Here is a 24,000-nt window from a genome sequence, read left to right as displayed (position 1 = left end):
TCCGAATCCATAACTGGATAATACAATTATTTAATTTTTAACGTAATTCTTCACCATTGAAAGATAGGGCCAAAAACGATATATAGCATGATATTTCAAAAATGTATTGGGCCCGATATGTTCTCGTGGATCGGCATTATGTGGCGAAGGTATGTGCCCTACCAAGTGCCCTTCTAGCTTTATTCTGAAATAAACAGAATCACTCCAATTTAACACAGGTGGAAGCCAAATAACTTGGTGTGCGATTTTGAAGGTGATTGGTTACATCTGAGCTCATTAGGCTTCCAAGCAAAAGCAATACATTGCATGGAAGCCTATTGTTCTTGCTGGGATTATTATTACTTATTAATTATTATGATTATTCTAGTTCTGTCAATTTTTGTCCGGGATGTGGATGAAAAAGGGTAAGCCCGATCAACTTGAAACTTTGGGAGATGTTGGACCCTTATTTGACTTCGCACATATTATTTTTTCTGACGTTATCGGTCACGTGATGTGGTGGCCATCTTGGATTTTTCGAAAATCTTTAAAACCTCTGAAACCAGTGAACGGATCGATGCGAAATTTTACGGAAATGTTTGACCCATTGGGACTAAAGTTTGAAAAAAAAAATGATCAGGCATGTGATTTGGCAGCCATATTGGTTGTAAAAATGTTTTTTGTTTTTTTTAAAAACCTAATAAATTTTTTTTTTTCAAAACCGTTTAACCAATCGATATGAAACTTCACAAATATGATCCACCCCACATGGGGAATTTTTTTGAAAATGACGTCATAAATCACGTTATTTGGCAGCCATATTGGATTTGGGAAAAAAAAAAAACTTTAAACATCTCTTTCTTCAGAACCCCTGAACGGATTGACGCAAAATTTCACAATTATGATGAACTCCACATGGGAAATAATTTTGCTGAACTATGAAATCATGAGTCAAGTGGTATGGTGGCCATCTTGGATTTAAGGGGAAGGGTCAGGTCAGGTATGGGAGCATGTGCCAGAACAGCGCGTCGCTGCGTCCACTTTCCGCCGGTACTCCAGGGGCCTCCGTCTGGCCATCCCCCAGGCAGATGCCAGGCCCATCCCCATCTCCTTGAGATGATGGTCAACCTGCTGCAACCATGAGGCACGTGGTCGGCCCACTGGCCTCCTCCACTCATGAGACTCCCTCGCTGAGAGAATCTGGTGAGCAGGATCAGCGTCAGGAAAACGAGCCACATGTCCAAACAGCCGCAGCTGACGCTCACGGACTATGCAGGTAACAAATCTCATCCGAGTCTCTCTCAGCAACCGCTCGTTGGACACAAAATCCGACCAGCGATAGCCAAGGATTCTCCGAAGAGACCTGGTACCAAAGGAATTAAGTCTCCGTCTCAGATCCTTGGTCAAAGTCCAAGTCTCGCACCCATAGAGCAAGACTGGAAGTACCAAGGACCTGAAGACTCGGACTTTCGTCCTCCCGCACAGGTACCGGCAGCGCCACACCCCATGATCCAGTGAATCCATGACTCCCCAGGCCCGACCCAGACGTCTATTGACCTCCGGCTCACAACCTGCGGAGACATGAATATCACTGCCAAGGTAAGTGAATCTATCCACGACCTCAACATCCTCACCACAAACAGACACAGACAGGACAGCAGCATCCAAGATGTCACCGAAAGCCTGGATCTTTGTTTTGACCCAAGAAATCCGTAATCCCAACGGCTCCGACTCCTCATTCAGCACCTCGAGGGCCCCCAAGAGGATGTCTAAAGTCTCCGCAAAGATGACTGCATCATCTGCAAAATCAAGGTCCGAGATCTTGACATTGCCAAACGATGCACCGCAACTTGATCTCTCCGACATCCTCCCAAAAATCCAGTCCATACAAGTGCTGAAAAGTGTGGGGGCAAGTACACATCCCTGACGAACTCCAGTAACAACTGGAAATAAGTCAGAGGCGGTACCACCACACTTCACAGCACTCTCAGTACCAGAGTAGAGTTCAGACATCAGATCGATCAGTTTCGGTGGCACCCCACGAAGACCAAGAATCCTCCAGAGGACATCCCGATTCACTGAATCGAACGCTTTACAGAGATCAACATAGGCTGCAAGCAGCCCCTGCCGAAACTCTCGTCTGCGTTCAGTGAGGACACGAAGAGCAAGGATACGGTCAATCGTTGACCTCTTTGGTGTAAAGCCTGACTGCTCTGGACGCTGGTGCTCAAGCAGATGGTGGCGAACCCTATCAAGAATTATCCGAGCAAAGACCTTGCCCGGCACTGAGAGCAGCGTCACCCCTCGGTAGTTGTTGCAGTCTTGGCGATCACCCTTCCCTTTCCAGAGAGGGACAACAAGGCCCCTCTTCCAGTCAGTTGGGATGATGCCTGTGTTCCAGGCAGAGCACAAAACTGCATGCAACGACGCGAGTGCAGCATTTCCACCAGCCTTGAGAAGTTCAGCATGGATGCCACAGATCCCTGGAGCTTTGCCCCGTTTCAACTGGTTCACCGCAGCCCGTGTTTCCACAAGCGATGGTGGACCACAGTTGATTCGAGGGTCAGCAACAGGGATTGTAACACCCTTGACGTCCAACTCGACAGTTGGGGGATCAGCCTGGTACAACCGCTCAAAGTAACCGGCCCAGCGGGCCTTCACTTCAGACTCCTCTGTCAAGAGCCTACCACTCTCTGCTCGAACTGCAGTGCTCCGAGGGATGGGCTTGGATGAACGTAATGCGCGAATTCCCCTGTAAGCGGGACGAGAATCACCTGTCCACAGGTGATGCTCTACCCCTCACAGATTCCTCGCACATAGGCCTCCTTGTCCACCCTCAGTGCACGTACAGTTTTACGCCTCAGCTCCCTGAACAGCTCAGCTCTGCCATTCAGCCTGGCCCTGCGACTCTGGTCAATGGTATCCAGTGTCCCTTGAGAGACAAAATTCTTCTTTGCCCTGCGGTGAACTCCAAGGCATCCACCGGCAACATCAAGGACGGTGGTCTTGAAGGTGCTCCACAACTCTTCAGGACCCCCAAAGCACCCAGACCCCCAAGTGTCCACTCAGCCTGTTCGCAAACTCCTCAGCTACTCTCTCATCCCTGAGCTTGGCAACATCCAGCCTAGGCTGGGATGGTACCATTCTCCAGGATTTAAGGTGCAGCTTTAGAGTTGCTACAACAAGCCTGTGGTCAGTATTGAGGAACTGAGCACTCCGGTAGACCCTGCAGTTCTGGATCATCCTCCAACGACCGTCAATGAGGACATGGTCAATCTCCTTTGCCACACCGCCAGCGTTGGAATACCAAGTCCAGCGATGAGCTTGCGGGCGCTGAAACCATGAACCAGCCACCCTAAGTCCATGACTTCTTGCAAAGTCAAGGAACTTAGTGCTATTCTGGTTCATAGTTCCTGACCCATGGGGACCAACACACACCTCATAACCATCCCTATCAGTTCCAGTCGATGCATTGAAATCCCCCAAGACTAGAAGTGTATCTCGTCTGGGGCACTGATCAACCACAGACTCGAGTGTGGCGTAGAATGCATCCTTCACGGTAAGATCACTCGCCTCAGTCGGAGCATAAATAGAGACCAGGGAAATGACACCTAAGGAGTGACGAATCCTTAATCTCATAATACGCTCGTTGACCGGTGTTACCTCAATTATCATTGGGGTCAGCTTATTGGACACAGCTACAGCAACTCCTTGGGTATGGTAACCATCAGAGCGACCAGACCAATAGTAGGTGTAACCACCCACCATTATCTCGCCGCAATCCGGTCTCCGAACCTCAGAGAGAGCTGCAATCCCGATGTCCAAACGCTTGAGCTCAGATGATAACAGAGACAGGTGATCATCCTCTCTTAGGGATAGGACATTCCAGGCACCCACCCGAAGGGACCGCCTCAGGTTAACCCAAGGAGACCGCCGTCTGGTGGACGACACCTCAGCACCACTCCGACACACTCTCCCGCAATCTGACCCAGGGATGTTACCCCGTGGTTTCCCTCCTATCAAAGATTGGGGGTCCCGAAGGCTTTGCCCCAATCCCATCATCCGGTGAGCTGCCCTGCGAAGGGAAGCTGCACAGGAGGTACTCCCACGGAGTGGGTTTTCAGATTTTTTAGCGTTTTTGCGTTTTGCGGAATGAAGCGTTTTACGGTGGCTGGAGTGCAAATCCTGCCACAAACCTCCTAATAAGAAGTAACCCAACTGCAGGAGGACGTCCGCAGACACAGTTGGGCACTAGATATGGATGGCCGTTGGCTCACAAGGAGCTCCTCCGCCCTTTGACAGGTTTTGTTTTTAATCCTGCTGGGTGTCCATATCCAAACACCCTCCTCACCAGAAAACCTGGTGGGGGAGACGGTTTAGTCGCCGACAACCCGACCATGGAACAGGTTAGTACAGGTTTACATGGTACCTGTAGCAGGTCACAGATCGAACCTGACCTGACACACAGAACCTGACCTAAGGGGAAAAAATGCTTCAAAATCTACATCTCCAGATCCAGTCAACGGATGAAACCGAAACGTCATATGTGTGATTGACTACCAATGGGGAAAACATTTTGTGAACTATGACATTATCAGTCACATGGTATGGTGGCCATCTTGGATTTCAGGAAAAAAAATTTAAACATCTCTTTCTCAAGAACTGCTGAACGGAGACGCGAAATTGCTCACGTATGATCAACTCCCTGTGGGGAATAATTTTTCTGAACCATGATGTCATTAGTCACATGGAACGGTGGCCATCTTGGATTTAAAGAAAAAATATTTGAAGATCTATATCTCCAGAAATGCTCAACGGATCAATCTGACACTTCACAGGTATTATCGACGACCCATGAGGAAAACCATTTGCGAACTACGACTTCATCAGTTACATGATTCTGGGGTGAAATTACTCAAACCTCAAGTAGCATCGTATGTCACTCCAGTAACTCCAGTCCCAGTGAGTGTTTATTTCATTTAAATTGACATGTACATGGGAAAGAAACAAATGCGCAGAGAAAACACCAAGATGTGTCCCCATGCACCTCCTCCCTCTCAGAGATATGTTTCACAAGCCTAGTTTCTTTGTAGCAATGATATTTGCATTGAAAGGGGGAAAGAGGGGGCATGAGTTGGACAAAGAACAGTACATGTTATCTTTGCAAAACTACAAATTACTCAATGTTCCTCAGTCTCTTAATTAGCAAACACCATATATAGTTTGTGTGTGAGCATGGGAATTCAGCTCACACTCATTACAAGCAAGCAGTTTGATTATATGTTGCAATTGCGCTAAGGCAAATGTGTGGGCTGCTTCCTCTCAGGGATGTAATCTAATACAAAAAACAAAAAACAAAAAAAAAAAACGTTCATTTGCCTCAACTCTGGGTTGGGTTCGATCTTTTACCAATGATCCTTCTTGGTGAACAACTCCACATCTGGTGACAAAATGACTTTAGTCAATGCCAATACTTTGCAATAGACTTTATACCTTTACAAGGATTTAAAAGCTTTTGAAAGCATACAAGAGGAAATGCGCATTATCACATAAAAAGAAAGAAAATGGTTGGTGCAGCATATTAGCCGAACATTCCAACTTGCTTAGCTTACTGGGTGAGTGGGTTCATCATCTAATACCCCTATTTCACCCTGCATAAGTATTTTGTAAGCTATTAGTTTCAGTTGCAATAAAAGTACAGAGCTGTATTATGTCCCCATGGACCTTATATGCATGTTCATGGGGCTCATATTTGTAATCACACAAGCTTCAATCAAATAATATACACACTAAAAAAAATGAATGTAATAATCATGTTTCTAATCACCAATCACTCATTGTCTATCATCTATGTTTTCGCAAGTATATTTATTATATGGGCTAAAAGCTTTTATTTGCAAAGTGAAATCAATCATTAGGCTTAATTGGGCCACAGCCAAACAAAAAACCATTAAAGCTGACGTTTTAAAAGAAATTTTCCATCACAGTATGGTGGCCATCTTGGATTTAAGGAAAACCTTTAAACATCTCTTTCTCCAGAACAGCTGAACGGATCAATGCGAAATTTCATATGTATGATCAACTTCCCATGGGGAATTATTTTTCTGAACTATGACATCATCGGTCACGTGGTACGGAGGCCATCTTGTCTGCAGTTATTGTCTACACCCTCCATTATCTTTAACACTTGCCTTGGAAGCCTGTTATGACTGCTCGCAGTTCTCGTTTACAATTGCTATTATAAGGAGGGTGGACACTTATCCAACCAAGATATTCTAGTATTGTATTTTTAATTGATTTTCTGAAATTTGTTTTTCACTTGGAAGTTGTGGGTTAGAATGTGTGAATAAAGATGGAAAAAGTCTGATTTAATGCAATTTAATTTCAGGTTACAAGGCAACAAAAGGTGAAAAATTTTAAAGGGGGATGTAGACTTTGTATAGGCAGCTGTATCTACTGTAGTTTTGCCCTTTGGTGTTGTAAAAACTGGAACAAAAAAAAAAACCCACGAGAAAAGTACTTTAGGGAAAGGAGTATAACACAACATCCACTCATCAGTATTTGGGAACTTAATTTGCTGATTGTTGTTGTATGTAAATGTATGCAATGACGTAACGACTATAATAGTATTGTGTATTTTGAGTGGAAAAGTTTTACATTATAAATCTCAATTATGATCAATAATGATAACATGACATTACACATGTAGAAATATAGTCAACATTAATTATTGGTAGTATTTCTGCTGAACGTTTTAATGAACTCAACAATGCATTGCTTCGGGCCCTGTCACACCTTGACGTTTTTGCCAGTGTATGGCAACGTATCAAAATGGGTGTAAAACGCTGGCGTACGCTGAACTATTGATGTTTTTTTTCAGTTTTGGGCATATTCATAACGAGTTGGACGTATGCATAACGTATTAGTAACGTACACAGAACGTGTCGATAACTTATAGATAACTTATACCAACGAATGCTTAGCGTGTTGTCGGTGTTCACAACCTATGCCCAATGATAGTCTAACTTATGCATAGCGCGGCAGCGTATCGCCGACGATCACGTGGCGTAGCCTATTAAAAGGCTGCCGATCGACGATTTAAATCATAACCGCACTAGAAATCGAAGTGTCAACATCACCATCATGCCGAAGAAAAAAAAAGAGAAAAAAAAAAAACCATGGAGTCTGGAACACTGACGGGTTCCTCCTGTGAAGCCCATTTGTATATACCAATTCCCCTAGAAGCTGCCAATACGCCATTATACGGTAGCTGTAAGTTAGAAACAAGTTCAGTAAGCTCTGTGGTCGTCCGGAAGACGTCAAATACGTCAACATGCGTTGGCGATACGTTACACATAGGTTCAAAGCACGTTATTCATCGGTTCGAAATAAGTTTCCGGTACGCTAAACATTACCTCGACATGTTTCGACTTATGAGTAACTTACAAGTAACGTGTGTCGATGTGTGTCAACGATCGCACAACGTGCCTAAAACTCATGGCCAGCGTATGCGGAACGTGCGAGTCATACGCTGGCATACGTCGAAACATTTTGAGCATGCTTAAAACTTGTCGACGAGCTCGGCGTACTACAACGTATGCCAGCGTGCTTCAGCATGCTCTTAACGTATACAAAACTTACCCATAACGTATTCGACGTGTGCTAGCGTATTCGCCAAATTTTTCATACGTCGGCATACGCTGGCTAAAACGTCAAGGTGTGACAGGGCCTTTAACATGATCTGACATGTACAATGTCTTAACATTCATGATACAGTAATTCTGTTACCATTCTGACATTTGTACATCAAGTTGTCGTGATTGTTCTTTTGATTGAATGATAATAAGCAGATTGCACTGAATTATACTGATTGAAATTAATTATTGAAAGGAAAACCCATGTATTGACTATCAGGTCAATGCCATTTGTGTTATATTTACTGAATGTTGCTTCCATAATTATATTTGTATGGAGTTTATTAAAGTTTTCATAGCAATACGACTAAATCTGTGTTGATAATCTGAGAGAAAATCTAAGTCGGCTCTGCCAATGAAGAATGAGCACAAATACATCCACCCACGTATGTATTCAACCTGGGTTGTTTTCCCCTTCGTACTGGTGGGTATGTTTGGGTGTGTGACAAGGAAGAATTGATTCAATTTTGATGAAGATCCGAATCCAGATCCAGATCTGATTATTTTTAAGTGATTATTCAACATTGAGAGATAGGGCTAAACCGATGTATAACACGATATCTCAAAAAGTTGTGGATGGATTTGGGCGAAACTTGGTGGACAAGTTTGGTTTGTGACAACGAAGAATTAATTCAATTTTGGTGAACATCTGAATGTGGGTCCGAATCTGAGAATTTGTAAGTGATTCTTCACCATTGAGAGATTTGGAGGGCCAAAAACGATATATACCATGATATTTCAAAAATATATTGGGCCTGATATGTTCTTGTGGATCTGACATTACGTGGTGGAGGTATGTGCTCTACCGAGGGCCCTTCTAGTTCCTCCTGTGTCTATCTCATCCATCTCCTACCCCTCAACCAATTGCCTGTGCATCCCTTGTTTGGCCGTCTGTTTACTTTCTCCCTCGGCCCTGCTGTTGGCATTTCCCCCCTTCTCTTTCTGCTCTTCCTTTTGTTATGTTGGATCCAATCTGTTCTGTGTTCTAGTTCTTCCACAGGCCTTACTACACAGACTCTGTATACCAAAAAAAGAAGAAAAAAAACGGTAGCTCGTGGTTCTGTAATTCAGAGCATGAGAATCAGGAAAAGAAGGAGAACGTTGATATGCATTGTCTGTAAATATCAGTTTAAAAAAAGGGGGAGGGGGGGAACAGCAGGAAAACATCTCACTTCGATAATGTGGCTTTCTGGATTTTTGACACAAGTGTGAGTAATGGCAAAAATGATTACTGTTGACACATTGCACAGAGTGCACAACTTGAAACGACCCGACCTGTGCTCACTCACTGGGGTTGAACTTTCTACGCTTCTCAGCAGGGGATGTGAAATATTACAGGAGATTCTGTGGCTTAGACTCGCTGCACTCCCACTTATGTACCGTACGGTGATGGAGAGTTGTGAAGATACTAATTAAACATTTCCCAAGGCAGAGAAATGAAAAGGCCCATTGTGAGCTATGGTTTTGGGAAGTGGTCCACTCGGGAGAGGGATGGAATGCACTTACAGCTCTGCGGACGTATGCCAGCGTTGATAAGCTTGCAAAAGCTTGGCCTGTTCTGAAAAGCTTTCATTAGCAAAACCTTTTTGTCTGGTTCATCCAATTGATGCATAAATCAATTTTTCTAAACCGAAGACGTACAACGTTTTCATAATCGTCTCTCACAGAACGCTTTATAATACCGTCTATTTAATTCCAACAATCCATCCCCTTACATAAATGATTAATAAAACACGCAATGGAGAATTTTCATTCGTTGATAACCTGCTTTTGAATTACAGTAGAAGCAATTCAGAAGGGAAAGTCATGCAAGTGCATGGCGCAAATGTTAACTTTTTATTGCTGAGAAAATTTTGCAATGGCATTAAAGCTTTTGTTATGGAACCGCTTTCTGTAAAATGGTTTTTAATGTCCTCGTACACCCGCTGGAGGGAGGGGGGGCTGGGCCGAAGAGGATCACGTGTATGTGCGCACCATGCGGACGGCGATTTGTTAATATCCATATTGTTTAACGCCCACAATTATTCTGACGTTATGTTGAGGTGGGCTGGGGGAAGCTTGGCCTCACTCTTTCACGAACCAGCTGGCCAGGCATGTCGTTCGACTAAGGTTACGGCAGGAATATGTAATTTGTTCAGGGGTGCCACCGATCGCTCACCGACTCTTCGTGAAGGACACGGTGGGATCTTTAGAGTCCACTAACTAATGCTGGCAGATAGGACGCCAACTTAACATCCATCCATCCAAGAAATGGCACCCATTTTGTTGAATCACCATGCCCATGAAACACCGAGATGACAGCTAGTCGGGATGAGCCATGACCAATCAACTTGGAGAGCTCTCACCAGGTGGTTCGCTTGAATATTTCATAAGGTGTTAGATCAGGTCATTGAAAGGATCAGATCATGCATGACATTATATGTTACGTCAGGTCAATGAAAGAATCAGACCATGCATGACATTAGAACATTATTGATCGTGTCATTGAAAGAATCAAACCCTGGATGACATTATGGCCTGTTGAATCAGGTCTTTCAAAGTATTAAACTGTGCATGACATTATAACTTGTTAGACCATTTCAATGAAAGGATTAGATCATGCATGACATTGTAGCATGTTAGATCGTGTCATTGAAAGAATCAAACCATGCATGACATTATAACATGTTACACCAGGGCAATGAAAGTATCAGACCATACATGACATTATAACACGTTACATCAGGTCAAGGAAAGGATCAGACCATGCATGACATCACGTGTTAGATCAGGTCAATGAAAGGATAAGACCATACATAACATTATAACATGTTATATCAGGTCAATTAAAGTATCAGACCATACATGACATTATAACATGTTACATCAGGTCATTCAAAGAATCAGACTGTGCATGACATTATAACATGTTAGATCAGGTCAATGAAAGGATAAGACCATGCATGATATTATAATGTTACATCAGGTCAAGGAAAGGATCAGACTATGCATGACATAATATTGATACGGATTTCAGAATCACATCCGACGAATGCATACAAACACCTAGGTCCTCAGACAGTTATTTCTCTAAATGCATGTCCAGGATAGACCTATCCCCATGTCTGGTGGGATTCCAACTTTGATGCGTTGAGAAGGGTAAAGAATAGACTCCTTCTCTTATGGAAAGCTACTTTTTCTCTTTACGACAGACACATTAATGGACGTGAAATAGCCGTTAGCCCAACGGAGGCTCGACACCCGCCTTTCACCGACGTTGACACCCGCCTTTTTCCATCGACGTTTGACAACCCGTTCAGCAGCTGTATGGGCACTAACCGGCTCTTTTTCGTATCGCGCTGAACATTGAGGTGATGGTTGTTGTTGACGTTTTATGAGAACTTCACGTTTTCGCTCGGTAATTCCGGAAAATAGCTGCTTTCTGCCGTTCGTCCAGCACCACAGGCTTGGCGTCGTGGACGGGTTGTCATGGGCAATGACGTGCGAAAGGGTGGGGTGGATTTGGCTGGGGTCTGTGGGAGGCTCCGCCCAGACGGGCTGTCGACAAAAGAAAACGAGAGGACCATTTTTTTCCAGTCAGTTGGCGTCAGTCAGTTGGCAACAGCTTTAAGAGTTTTGCGACAGTCAGTCAGTTGGTGTCAGTGAGTTGGCGACGGTCAGTTTTGCGACAGTCTGTCAGCTGGGCAATGGCTATTTTCGTCTATTTCCAGTCAGACGGTTGATTCGTCGATTTCCAGTCAGACGGTTGCTTCGTTGATTTCCAGTCAGACGGTTGCTTCGTTGATTTCCAGTCAGACGGTTGCTTTGTCGATTTCCAGTCAGACTGTTGCTTCGTTGATTTCCAGTCAGACTGTTGCTTCGTTGATTTCCAGTCAGACTGTTGCTTCGTTGATTTCCAGTCAGACTGTTGCTTCGTTGATTTCCAGTCAGACGGTTGTTTTGTCGATTTCCAGTCAGACGGTTGCTTTGTCGATTTCCAGTCAGAAGGTTGCTTTGTCGATTTCCATTCAGACTGTTGCTTCGTCGATTTCCATTCAGACTGTTGCTTCGTCGATTTCCAGTCAGAAGGTTGCTTTGTCGATTTCCAGTCAGAAGGTTGCTTTGTCGATTTCCAGTCAGACGGATGCTTCGTCGATTTCCAGTCAGACGGTTGCTTTGTCGATTTCCAGTCAGATGGTTGCTTCGTCGATTTCCAGTCAGATGGTTGCTTCGTCGATTTCCAGTCAGATGGTTGCTTTGTCGATTTCCAGTCAGACGGTTGCTTCGTTGCTTTCCAGTCAGACGGTTGCTTTGTCGATTTCCAGTCAGACGGTTGCTTCGTCGATTTCCAGTCAGACGGTTGCTTTGTCGATTTCCAGTCAGATGGTTGCTTCGTCGATTTCCAGTCAGAAGGTTGCTGAGCTGGCGACAATTGGTGATGTTCTTTCAGCCTTACAGTTTCTCACAGCGCCTCAGCTTCTCACATCCCCTAACAGCGATCTGCTGTGGCCCCTGGTTGCTACTGATGGTGGGTGACGCTCAGACCGTTGATGCTGGTTCTTCTCAAGACCTGCTCTTGGCGTTCCTGATTCTTGGGGGTGACGTCGGTTGGTGTTCGAGCCTGTTTACGAGTGGGTGCACGGCAAGGCCGAGCGCTGGCAGCGGATAAGGTAAGCTCACACGTTTCAGGACGTTTTATTTGATGTATGACGACTTCCATTTGGTGAGCGAGACTGGATTTCTCTACACCCCTAATGATATGCTGGGTACCCTTGTCTGGTGTTTAATTGTTAGGGTAGGCATGGTGATAAGCATCTGCTCTTTGTCTCTTTTTCTATCAGTGCCTGATTAATTATTTATTTGCTTGCGATCATTTTGGAATGTATTTATTTTTACCACAAGGAAATAAAAAGTTCTTTTTATTTATTTTCTTATTAATAAATTCCTTTGTTGATGTTCCAACCTGTCCGTACTTGTCCTTTCCTGCCATTGATCCAGCATTGCCGAACCTAGATATACTGGGAGGTAATTACCGAATGAATTGACTTGTAATAGTTGGCACGCCCCAGCGGTTAAACGCTCGGTCGCCCTAATAAAGATCTAATCAAGATAAGATTGGTGCTTTGCCGAGGGCACGCTCCCCGTTCAGGAAACCACGTGACCTCTAGTTAAACGGCAAAATTAGAAGGTGGACACTGGAACTCATGGTTAACTAATTGGCGTTCGTGGTTCTAAAACAACCCACTGTACCACAAAGTTAACCATGAGCAGTGGCCCCAGGTCCGGCTCTTCCGAGGACAAACAGGGTTTAAACCCCCTCATAATACACTCGGTACCCGTGACCGTAACAATATGTTACATCAGGTCATTGAAAGGATCAGACCATGCATGACATCACATGTTAGATCAGGTCAATGAAAGGATCAGACATTACATGACCTTACAACATGTTAGAGCAGGTCATTGAAAGGATCAGACCATGCATGACATTACAACATGTTAGTTCAGGTCATTAAAATAATCAGACTGGGAATGGCATTATAATATGTTACATCAGGTCAACGGAATAATCAGACCACACATGACATTATATGTTACATCAGGTCAATGGAATAATCAGATCACACATGACATTATATGTTACATCAGGACAGAGAAAGAATCGGACCATGCATGACATTCGACCATGTTAGATCAGGTCATTGAAAGGATCTGACCGTGCATGCAATTATAATATGTTGCATCGGGTCAATGGAAGAATCAGACCGTGCATGACATTGGAACATGTTAGATCGTGTCATTGAATGAATCAGACCATGCATGACATCATAACATATTTGATTATGTCATTTAAAGAATCAGACCATGCATGGCATTATAACATGTTAGATTATGTCATTAAAAGGATCAGACCATACATGACATTATAACATGTTAGATTATCATTGGAAGGATCAGACCATGCATGGCATTGTAACATGTTAGATTATGTTTTTAAAAGGATCAGACCACGCATGACATTATAACTTGTTAGATTATGTCATATAAAGGATCAGACCATGCATGGCATTATAACATGTTAGATTATGTCATTTAAAGAATCAGACCATGCATGGCATTATAACATGTTAGATTATGTCATCAAAAGGATCAGACCATGCATGGTGTTATAACATGTTAGATTATGTCATTAAAAGGATCAGACCATGCATGGTATTATTACATGTTGGATGATGTCATCAAAAGGATCAGACCATGCATGGTGTTATAACATGTTAGATTATGTCATTAAAAGGATCAGACCATGCATGGCATTATTACATGTTGGATGATGTCATCAAAAGGATCAGACCATGCATGGCGTTATAACATGTTAGATGTCATCAAAAGGATCAGACCATGCATGGCATAACATGTTAGATTATGTCATCAAAAGGATCAGACCATGCATGGCATTATTACATGTTGGATGATGTCATCAAAAGGATCAGACCATGCATGGCGTTATAACATGTTAGATGTCATTGAAAGGATCAGACCATGCATGACATTATAACATGTTAGATTATGTCATTAAAAGGATCAGACCATGCATGGCATTATAACATGGTAGATCAGGTCATTCAAATAATTCGACCATTCATGACATTATAGCATGTTAGATGTCATTGAAAGGATCAGACCATGCATGGCATTGTAACATGTTAGATTATGTTTTTAAAAGGATCAGACCACGCATGACATTATAACTTGTTAGATTATGTCATATAAAGGATCAGACCATGCATGGCATTATAACATGTTAGATTATGTCATTAAAAGGATCAGACCATACATGACATTATAACATGTTAGATTATCATTGAAAGGATCAGACCATGCATGGCATTATAACATGTTAGATTATGTCATTGAAAGGATCAGACCATACATGACATTATAACATGTTAGATTATCATTGAAAGGATCAGACCATGCATGGCATTGTAACATGTTAGATTATGTTTTTAAAAGGATCAGACCACGCATGACATTATAACTTGTTAGATTATGTCATATAAAGGATCAGACCATGCATGGCATTATAACATGTTAGATTATGTCATTAAAAGGATCAGACCATACATGACATTATAACATGTTAGATTATCATTGAAAGGATCAGACCATGCATGGCATTATAACATGTTAGATTATGTCATTGAAAGGATCAGACCATGCATGGCATTGTAACATGTTAGATTATGTCATTAAAAGGATCAGACCATGCATGGCATTATAACATGTTAGATTATGTCATTAAAAGGATCAGACCATGCATGGCATTATAACATGTTAGATTATGTCATTAAAAGGATCAGACCATGCATGGCATTATAACATGTTTTATCAGGTCAATAAAATATGTTGCTCAATCAAGATTTGGAAAGCGTGCCTCACCATTCTAATTTCGCAAAAGTACAATTTGCTTCCATGAGGCTGTGGGTAGGGAAATATCGCACATCACACAAACCCTTTGGCTTGGGGAGGGAGGACATTGCTTTGTAATGACATTAATATTATGCTTTTATAATCATGAGGGTTGATGGGGGTTTTGTTATGAGAGCGGGCTTGGAAGGACGCGCCCATTTAAGTATCTTAACACGAATACAGCCTCCACCTGAACATGGACTCCCCACCCCAAGGCGAAACAACCCTTTGGGGATGGGGACAAGTTAAATCGCCACAACCTCCATCAATGACGCGCGAAGACTCATGGAAGAAGCTTTGTTAGCTAAAGATCGTTACCGCTTACCTCGAGGCCTAGCAAGTCGAGACGACTGATCCATTCATCTGAGAGAGATGTGTTAAGTATAATAGAATGCCTTAATCACGTCGAGTTTCCTCGAAACCACTTTCAGTTGAAGAGCGACTGTTTAAAAATATAATTGTACGTTGGACAGAATTGATTGAAATGTTTGTGGTTATAATAATTTTTATGTCGAGAAGGTGTTCTCCATGAAAGCCACGATAAGCTATTATACACCTCAAAACGGAGTTTTTGCCCTTTCTTTGGGGATGGAAGGGGGGGGGGGAGGGGAGTTAAATCGCTTAAACCTCCAACGTATGACCCTTTCTCCTCCTATCAAGTTTGGTAGCGATTGGATAAGTAACCACTGAATGTATCGCGGTCAAAAATCAGTCAGACAGATACCAAATTGCGTATTTTTGACATGAACAACAAGAAGCGAATACTTCGATATCGCGCGGCTGGAGGCAGTAAAAGTCTAAGTTAAGAATGATGAAACAATTTTGCAGTTATAAAATTTAAATGTAGACACGGTGAATTAGCATGCATGATGGGAAGAGTTGCGACATTGGACAAATTTCTATTTATAGCCCTCAGATCAAAGGGCCGTACGCGGCCGTAAGTGTGACAGAAGACGTGACAGAAGATACAGGACAGAATAGCCAATTATATAACAGCGCGATGTCGCCGCGCTGTAAAAATGGACGATATCAAGAGCGGTTCTGGTTGTGGTTTTCAGTATGTGGTGCAAACGACTACTACTACTTCTTTTAAATAAGAACAGAGTTCAATTTGTTCGACCACTTTATTAGCGTGGAACGACAATAATCAAACAAGTATTGAACAGGTTGAAACACCCACAACATCCCTGGCTCCGGGTCAGGCTGCGCATGCGCACTGGCACAGGGGACCGTCGATATGTGGAATTACCGTAAAGTACAATGTTCTCTATCTCCCTCCGAGTCTTTATTATGTTAATAGATAAAGGCTGAGAAAATATTAAGTTTAATGAATGAACAAAAGTTTATATCGCCCATCGTGTGACTATTCCATGGAGTAGTCCTTGTGCCAGGCAGGCACGCTGGTCGCTCTGGTGGATCGGCGTTGACCTATCGCTGGTGCTGGTGGTGTCACATCGGGCCCCAGTGGGGATGGGGCTCTCGGGGTTTCAGGGGCCGATGGTGGCGTCTGAAGGATCGCGCGCCTCGGTGTGCCTCGTCCTGGTGCTGCTGGCGTGTCTAAAACGGGTGTGGTCTTGCGCCGGGGTGTGCATACTGACGTCAGTGCCGGCGTGGGCCCCGTTGGCGTCGCAGATGTCACGGGTTCGCTGTCGAGGTCAGGCAGTTGCGGTGTTACAACGGGTGCAGGTACAGTGATGCGGGTTGCTAGATCATCATAGATAGACCGGGGTGGCAGCTGGTCATTGCGAACTGGGCTAAACTTGCGCAGGAATTTCCTGTTCCGAAGTGTGACTCTGCCCGAGCCATCGATCTTGATCACGTATTGGTCGTGTTGGCGTACCTCCACGATACTGCCTGTCTTGTCCCATTTTTTTGGGTGGAATCCTGTCTGGTTCTGTACGCGGACTTGGTCCCCTACAGCAAGTGGCGGAAGGCGTTTGGTGTGTTCTGCCCAGGTGTCGGCTGTGCGGATATGACGTTTGCGGAGGGCCTCCTCCCTCGCTTTCAGGGTCTCATGCCAAGTGTCGTGCGGTCTGTACTTCCCGGGGATAATTGGGATGAAATCGCGTATCGGGCGGCCGAAGACACACATTGCCGGGGAGATCTTCGTGTCAGGGTCAGGCGTGTTACGATATTGTAGTATCGCTCTCTGCACAGCGTCAGTGTCAAGTTCTCCCTGCGGGCTGGTGTTGTCCGTGATAAGTCGTTTCATTGTCTTAACTCCAATCTCCGCGCGACAGTTGCTGTGAGGGAAGGCCACCGATGACAAGCGGTGGTGTACGCCCATCTGTGCAGGAATGACCTGGTCTCGGTGGAGGTGAACTCCGGTCCCCCATCCGACGCGAGCTCTTCTGGTGTCCCGTACGTCACGAAGGCGCGACGTAAGTGGTTTATGAGTCCGGCGGCGCCACCCGTCGACTTTGAGATGATCGGCCAGTTCGAGTATCTGTCCACTGTCACAAGGTAGTGTGCACCCCTGTGTACAAAGAAGTCCGAGCACACTGCCTGAAAGGGGTAAACGACCGGAATAGGTGGAGTTGGTGGCGCTCCAGGCTGTGATGGTGCCATCCGGTGGCAGTGTTCGCAGTTTTTCCGAGTGGCGCTGATGTCGGCCGACATGCCTGGCCAGAATACAGAGGATTCTGCGCGGGCGGTCATCATTGATACGCCCTGGTGGGCAGCGTGTAGGGCGCTCAGCACATCGCCGCGGAGTGAGGGTGGTATGACTACTCGGTCCTTGTATAGGATCACTCCATCTGTCGATGTAATGTTCTCGCGGTACTGGTGATAGTCGCGAATTGTCTCTGGCATCTCGATTTTTGAGTCGGGGATGCCGTTCATTGTCATTCCCTCCAATATGTGCATATCGCCATCGCTGCTGGTGGCTTCCCTGACGCGATCCCATGTTACTGATCGCAATGATTCGAGGCCCGCGGCACACCATGCCAGGTTGTCCTCGACGTCGTCGTCATACTCCGGCTCAGTTTGGCGTAGGAGGGACAGGACGTCGGTGTGCGTGCTTGGTTGGAGGTGGGTCGCTATGGTGGCATTGTCATCTGGAAGGTTCATGAGTGGAGGTCGCGTGGTGCCAACTGGCCTGCGCGACATGGCATCTGCCGCCTTGTTCTTCATGCCCGGGATATGTATGATGCGGAAGCGATAACGCAGGGTCTTCTCCTTGAGGTTCCTGAGGCGGGGGTTGGGTATGTCGTCAAGTGCTCTGTCCGAAAGGAGTTTCAGCAGTGGTTTGTGGTCTACCGCAACGATCAGGTTCTCGCAGCCCAGTACGAAGTAGCGCGCTTTGTCCAAGGCGTCCGCGACTGCGAGAGCCTCGCCCTCTATGGGCGCGTATCTGGATTCTGCCGCGTGTGTAAATCTGCTGCCGACCAGGGTTATTTTCCATCCATCAGTGCAGCAGAATGGTCTAACTGGCACGCATCGGCAGTGCTTTTGAAGCAACCAGAATCCGATTCCCTCCTTCGACCAGTCCGTGGCGATGCATGTTGGCTTAGTTTTGTCAAATATGCGGACACCGTGTTCGATTTCTTGTACGATCACGTCTTTCGACTCGCGGAATATGTCCTCTAACTCCATGGACCACTGGAAGCGTTCTCCACTTTTCAGGAGCTTCCGGAATGGCTGCATTCGTTCGGCCATACTAAAGGCGTATGCCACCTGGTTGACAAGCCCGAACCACGATCTGACGTCGGTGATGTTACGCGGTTGTGGGAAATCGTGGATTGCTTCCAGGTAGCGGCTGCACGGTCGCACGTCGGTCATGGTGATGGTGAAGCCCGCGAAGTCCACCGTGGGTGCGCTGAAGACAAACTTCTCCGGGTTGAGGATGATTCCATTCCGGCCGCATATATCCAGCCATTGGACCGCCTGGAAGTAGCTCCCCTCAATCGTGTCTGACCATAGGAGCGTGTCATCTACGCACTTGGTCTTGTTACCAATGTCCGCGACGATCTCATCGTATCGTCGTGAGTAACCGTCCCCCGATGCCATATACCCTTGTGGGGCAGATAGGTACCGGTAGCGCCCCCATGGAGTGATGAAGGTCGTCTTGTGGCGGTCGTCCTCGTGTAGGCGGACGCTATGGTAACCGTTCCATGCGTCGAATACTGTCTTGCGCTTCCCGTTAGGTACGCGTCTCGCCTGGTGGAACGGGGATTGGGTGTGGTGGGTCTCGCGGAACGCATGCTTGTTCAAGGCCTGAAAGTCGACGGTGCGTCGCGGCTTGCCATTCTTTTTCGCGCAAATTACCATGCGGTGACACCATGTCACCGGCGTGCCGACGGGTACTTCCTCCAACACGCCGAGCCGAACGTCCTGGTCGAGGCCTGCTTTTACCTCATCTTGCCAATGTATGGCCACGGAGATGGGAGTGTGATGGGCAACCGGTGTCGCGTTCTCACTGAGCATAAGACGTAGTGGCGGGCCGGTCATTCTCGGTAGTGGCTGGTGTGGGCACGTGTTGAATGTGCTCTGAGCATACATCCTGAGTAAATGTGACTGTAGTGCCTCTCTGTTGGCCTCGGTCGCTGGCATGGGGAGTGCGGTCGGCTTGGTCGGCGGCTCCGCGCGTCGCGGGCAGTCGCACAATTCCGAGGTTGTCAGATTCACCTCTCCGAGTGTCGGGAATCTGTCCGAGATCATTCCCAGGTCCATGCAGGCCGCGCGGGAGAGGAAGATGCGGTCTGAAGAGTCCGTCACATACGCGATTTGGCGCGTCTCCAATCTCCGAGCGTCATCACTGTTACCGGCGAATCTGACTACCACGGCTCCGAGGATACAAATTCCTCTGTTGTTTGCGGCCTTCATGGTCATGGATACAGGTATGAGGTCCTCGGTACTCAGGCCCATTTGTTGGACGACTTTAATGCTGATCAGGCAGCTCTGGCACCCCGTGTCTGCCATAGCGGGTAGGGTTACCGCGCGGGTGTGTTTCAGGAGGTTAAAACCCAGCGCTTTGTAATCCTCGCGCTTGTTGGTGAGAGTGAGGTTGACGTATGGCTGCGGGTCGGATATGCGTTTCATCCACTTATCGCACATATCATCGTACAGGTGGTGAGCGAGGGGAAGCGTGCGCATTTCGTCCTCTGTGCTGGCCATGGTGACCGTGCATAGCTCGACGAAGGCTGCCGTCTGCTCGTCGTACATCCCGTCGGTCTCCTTAGATGGGGGTCTTGCCGATCGGCCGCCCAGGCACGCCTTGTCGAGGTGATTCTGGCGGTCACACTTCCGGCACTTTTACCGTATCCGGGGCACTCGGCGCGTCTGGCGCGCCATTGAGGCGTTTTGCCGTGGCCCACCTCGCCGCAGTAGATGCATACTCCTTCGGGCTTGGCCTTCCGTTTTTCCGGCCTGGCTCCTACTCTGGCGCGGACGTCCTGTCGCTTTCCCCGCCGATACGAACTACTGATCGCGTCCGTGCTCTGAGTGTCAAGCAGGCGCGATGCCGAGCGTTTTCCAGACTCTTTGGCCTCGATATACTCTATCATGTCCTTTAATGGCATGTCCTGGTTCTTCTCACCGAGTAGGTCAAGTTGTATTGCTTGGTCCGCGATGCCACGGGCAACCACGTTGCGCAATATCTCTTCGGTGAAGTCGTTGACCTGATCGCACCCCGCCTTGGTGCACTTCATTTCATACTTGCACGTGTCCGCCTGCCCTTTGATGCGGGCGTGGAACGACCGGACGGGCTCCTCGTGTCCCTGCCGCATGTTAGACAGGGCCACTCGAGCTACCATCGTGTTCTCCGTCCGGACGGCGAGCGCCTTCATGGCGGCGAGGACGTCTTCTTCATCGCTGCCCACGAGGCTCCGACCCGCCGCGCGAGTGAGGTTCTTTCTCAGCTCCTCCTCACAGCACTCCAGTAGCTACGCGACTATGTCAGGTCCGACAAGCTTAGTACCTGTTTTGTATTCGCCCCAGCGGGTTATGAAGTACGACCAGGCCTCGCCCGTTCCGGCCAGTGCTATGGAGGGACGCTTGAGTTTCTCCATCTTGGCATTCGAGCTCGCCGCCCTGGGGGCGGCGACGTGCACAGTGGCGTGTATACTCAACATGGCGGCCACCACTGCCGCCTCTGCGTGTGTAGCCATATAGTCACAACCCTCGATCGGGCACTCTGCTTCCACCGGCGCCATAGGAACAGTTATTCTGGAGTAAACGTTCTATTTTCGGTGATGCACACGTGTGTACAGTGTCCTGGGGGCGAAGATTGGGTACAGTACCCGAGAAATCCAAACTCACTGTCGACGTTCTCGTGGTCCGTTTTCACCCAGTCGCGTCCTCCTCAGCACCGACGATCTTTACTCGACTGCATCAAGCTGTTTGATTATAAATAAGAACAGAGTTCAATTTGTTCGACCACTTTATTAGCGTGGAACGACAATAATCAAACAAGTATTGAACAGGTTGAAACACCCACAACATCCCTGGCTCCGGGTCAGGCTGCGCATGCGCACTGGCACAGGGGACCGTCGATATGTGGAATTACCGTAAAGTACAATGTTCTCTATCTTTAACGGCCTCAATTATTTGTACCACCTTGTGGGATCGGCTGGGGAACGTTGTTGCCCTAAGTCTACTACTGGCCAGGTCTGACGTTCACATGGAGGTGTAACGTCCATAAACGACCATCGCTTGCAGACGGATCCTTTGGCTTCACGTTCTTCCGATGGACGGCACACAATGGTGCATCGCCCCAGGGCTGGATTTTCCAATTGGCAACATAGGCCATTGGCCGAGGGCCCACCAGTAACTGGGGGCCCACCGGGGACTTGTGGGTTCTCTGATCGGCCAAGGAGTAGGCTAGCAGGCCCTATAGTAAAATTAATAAAATAAAATAAGGTAACGAAAAATATAACAGTACAATTTTAATTGCCCGTTTCCCACCATCTATCTATCTATCTGCAGATTATAGACATAACGTGTTGTATTTAGTGGACTTCATTGTTATATTAGGTGTGTTTTTGTGTTCTTATTTTATTATATTGGTATCTCTTATACTTGACTTGAACTAATTTATTATTACTTTATGCTTACAGATTATTCTTGGAATCTTGGGGATTCTCATGAGATAGATTAATTATGTCTTTCCAGAAGAAATATATGAGTGGCTCACAAAAGAGAAAGTTAAAAGAAACCAAAGCTGCACAACTCCAATCACTTCCAAAGCTGACAACCTTTTTATGAACTATGATGACCTCAAAGCTCAACTGGAACTCCTTGTCAGTACCCATTCCAGTGACCTGGAAGCATCTGTTTTAGATGAATTTTTGCAGTTTAAAGACATTTTGTCTTCTGAATCTGACAGGTCAGTGACAAACATTTCCACTTTGTTGAGGTCTAAAGATGGTATTTTGAAAACTGCCTTTCCAAACATTAGTATCTTGGGAAGAATGTTCCTTACCATCCTCATTACAAACTGTCAAGGAGAGAGGTCTTTCTCTACTCTATCTAGGGTGAAGAATCACCTAAGATCAACTTTGGGACAAACCAGATTAAACTCACTTTCATTACTATGCATTGAATCTGACCTCCTACAATCCTTTGACAAAAACAGTATTGTGACGTCCACGGAACTTGAACAGTCCCGCCAACGTAGAATGAGCCGAAACGATGGAGGCGGTTTATTTATTTATAACCCAAGCATGGCGGTTCTAATCGCTCTACCACAAACGGGACGAGGAAGGTGGCACGAGTCACTTTTCACTGAGTTGATGATGTTTATTTGTTTTTATTATTAACCAGAAATAACAAGACTCGGCAAGAAGAGGGATCCGGGGCGATTCGACGGGATGGTGTGGGATCGGGCGTGGGGAAAACACAGACAATTCCAATGAATATACAGATCTCAAACCCTCTAAGGCGCCAAGTACACGCATGCACACACACACACACACACACACACACACACACACACACACACACACACACACACACACACACACACACACACACACACACACACACACACACACACACACACACACACAACGTAGCTACTTCTGGTGGTCAGGCTGGACCGTGGTGTGAACGCAACTGTCCCTGGATCAGCGTCGGACGAGCTGGCCTTGCTCACGTCAGGGGGGCAGGAGAAACCGTGGTGCTGTCAACCTCCTGGTCTTGGCCCAAGTCCGCTCACAGCCGCCAGGGAACCAGTTCTGGCGCCAAATTGCGAGCAGGAGAGGGAGGCAGGTCCGCCCGCCGTTCGACCCCGTACTCCGAGTCAGCAGAACCCCAGAGCCAACCAAGGTGAGGCACGAGGCTCAGCAAGGCTCCAAGACACGATGAAGAACACGATCGAATCAGCACAACAACAAGTACGCTTCCCGCGCAACAGCCTCCACACCAAAAAAACACGATCTTTTTGTCCCGATCTTCGTCCTCTTCCTTTTTCGACCCGAACAGAACCTTTTTATCCTCCCGTCCTCGTCACTTCCAATCGAGCCGTTTATTGGCCCACCGCCGTCGCCTTCTGCCAATCGTGATCACGGGGCGGAGCCATCCGCTGCACTGTCCTGTGATGTCACGGCCAGCCTCCAGGGACTACTAAAAGGGGTTTACGAAACACACTTACCCTATCCTGTGTCCCTATCTAATTACGTGACAATTATCATTTCCCCCTTGAAGAAATGAACATTTACTAGACAACTTATCACCACTGAATTGCTACTTATTACATCGAGATCCTGGTAAACTCGAACAGCATGGCATACCTAATTAAACATCCTAATTACCCTTTGAATGCATACCCCCCCCCCCTCAAACGTAACAGTATCATTGACAAATTTGCCAGAGAAAAAAGCAGGAAAATGTCATTTTGAACTTCACATAGTTGTGCTTGCAAAATTTGTTCTGTTTCAGT

At 46.3% G+C, this 24,000-nt stretch overlaps 1 long non-coding RNA gene across 1 annotated transcript; it reads right to left on the bottom strand.

Moving 5' to 3' along the window:
* Positions 1-4,981: 4,981 nt before the first annotated feature.
* Positions 4,982-15,537, bottom strand: LOC147034996 (uncharacterized). Its single transcript, XR_015060998.1, has 3 exons — positions 15,448-15,537; positions 15,093-15,131; positions 4,982-5,419 (listed from the first exon to the last, which is right to left on the bottom strand). It is a non-coding gene; the product is annotated as an uncharacterized LOC147034996 (long non-coding RNA).
* Positions 15,538-24,000: the final 8,463 nt, after the last annotated feature.

The sequence above is a fragment of the Eptatretus burgeri genome, chromosome 1 (genome assembly GCF_056783735.1).
Source record: "Eptatretus burgeri isolate ZD-2024b chromosome 1, Ebu_testis_v1, whole genome shotgun sequence".
Classification (NCBI taxonomy): Eukaryota; Metazoa; Chordata; class Myxini; order Myxiniformes; family Myxinidae; genus Eptatretus; species Eptatretus burgeri.
Note: the sequence above shows the minus strand (reverse complement) of the source record. Positions and strands in the feature narration are given on the sequence as shown.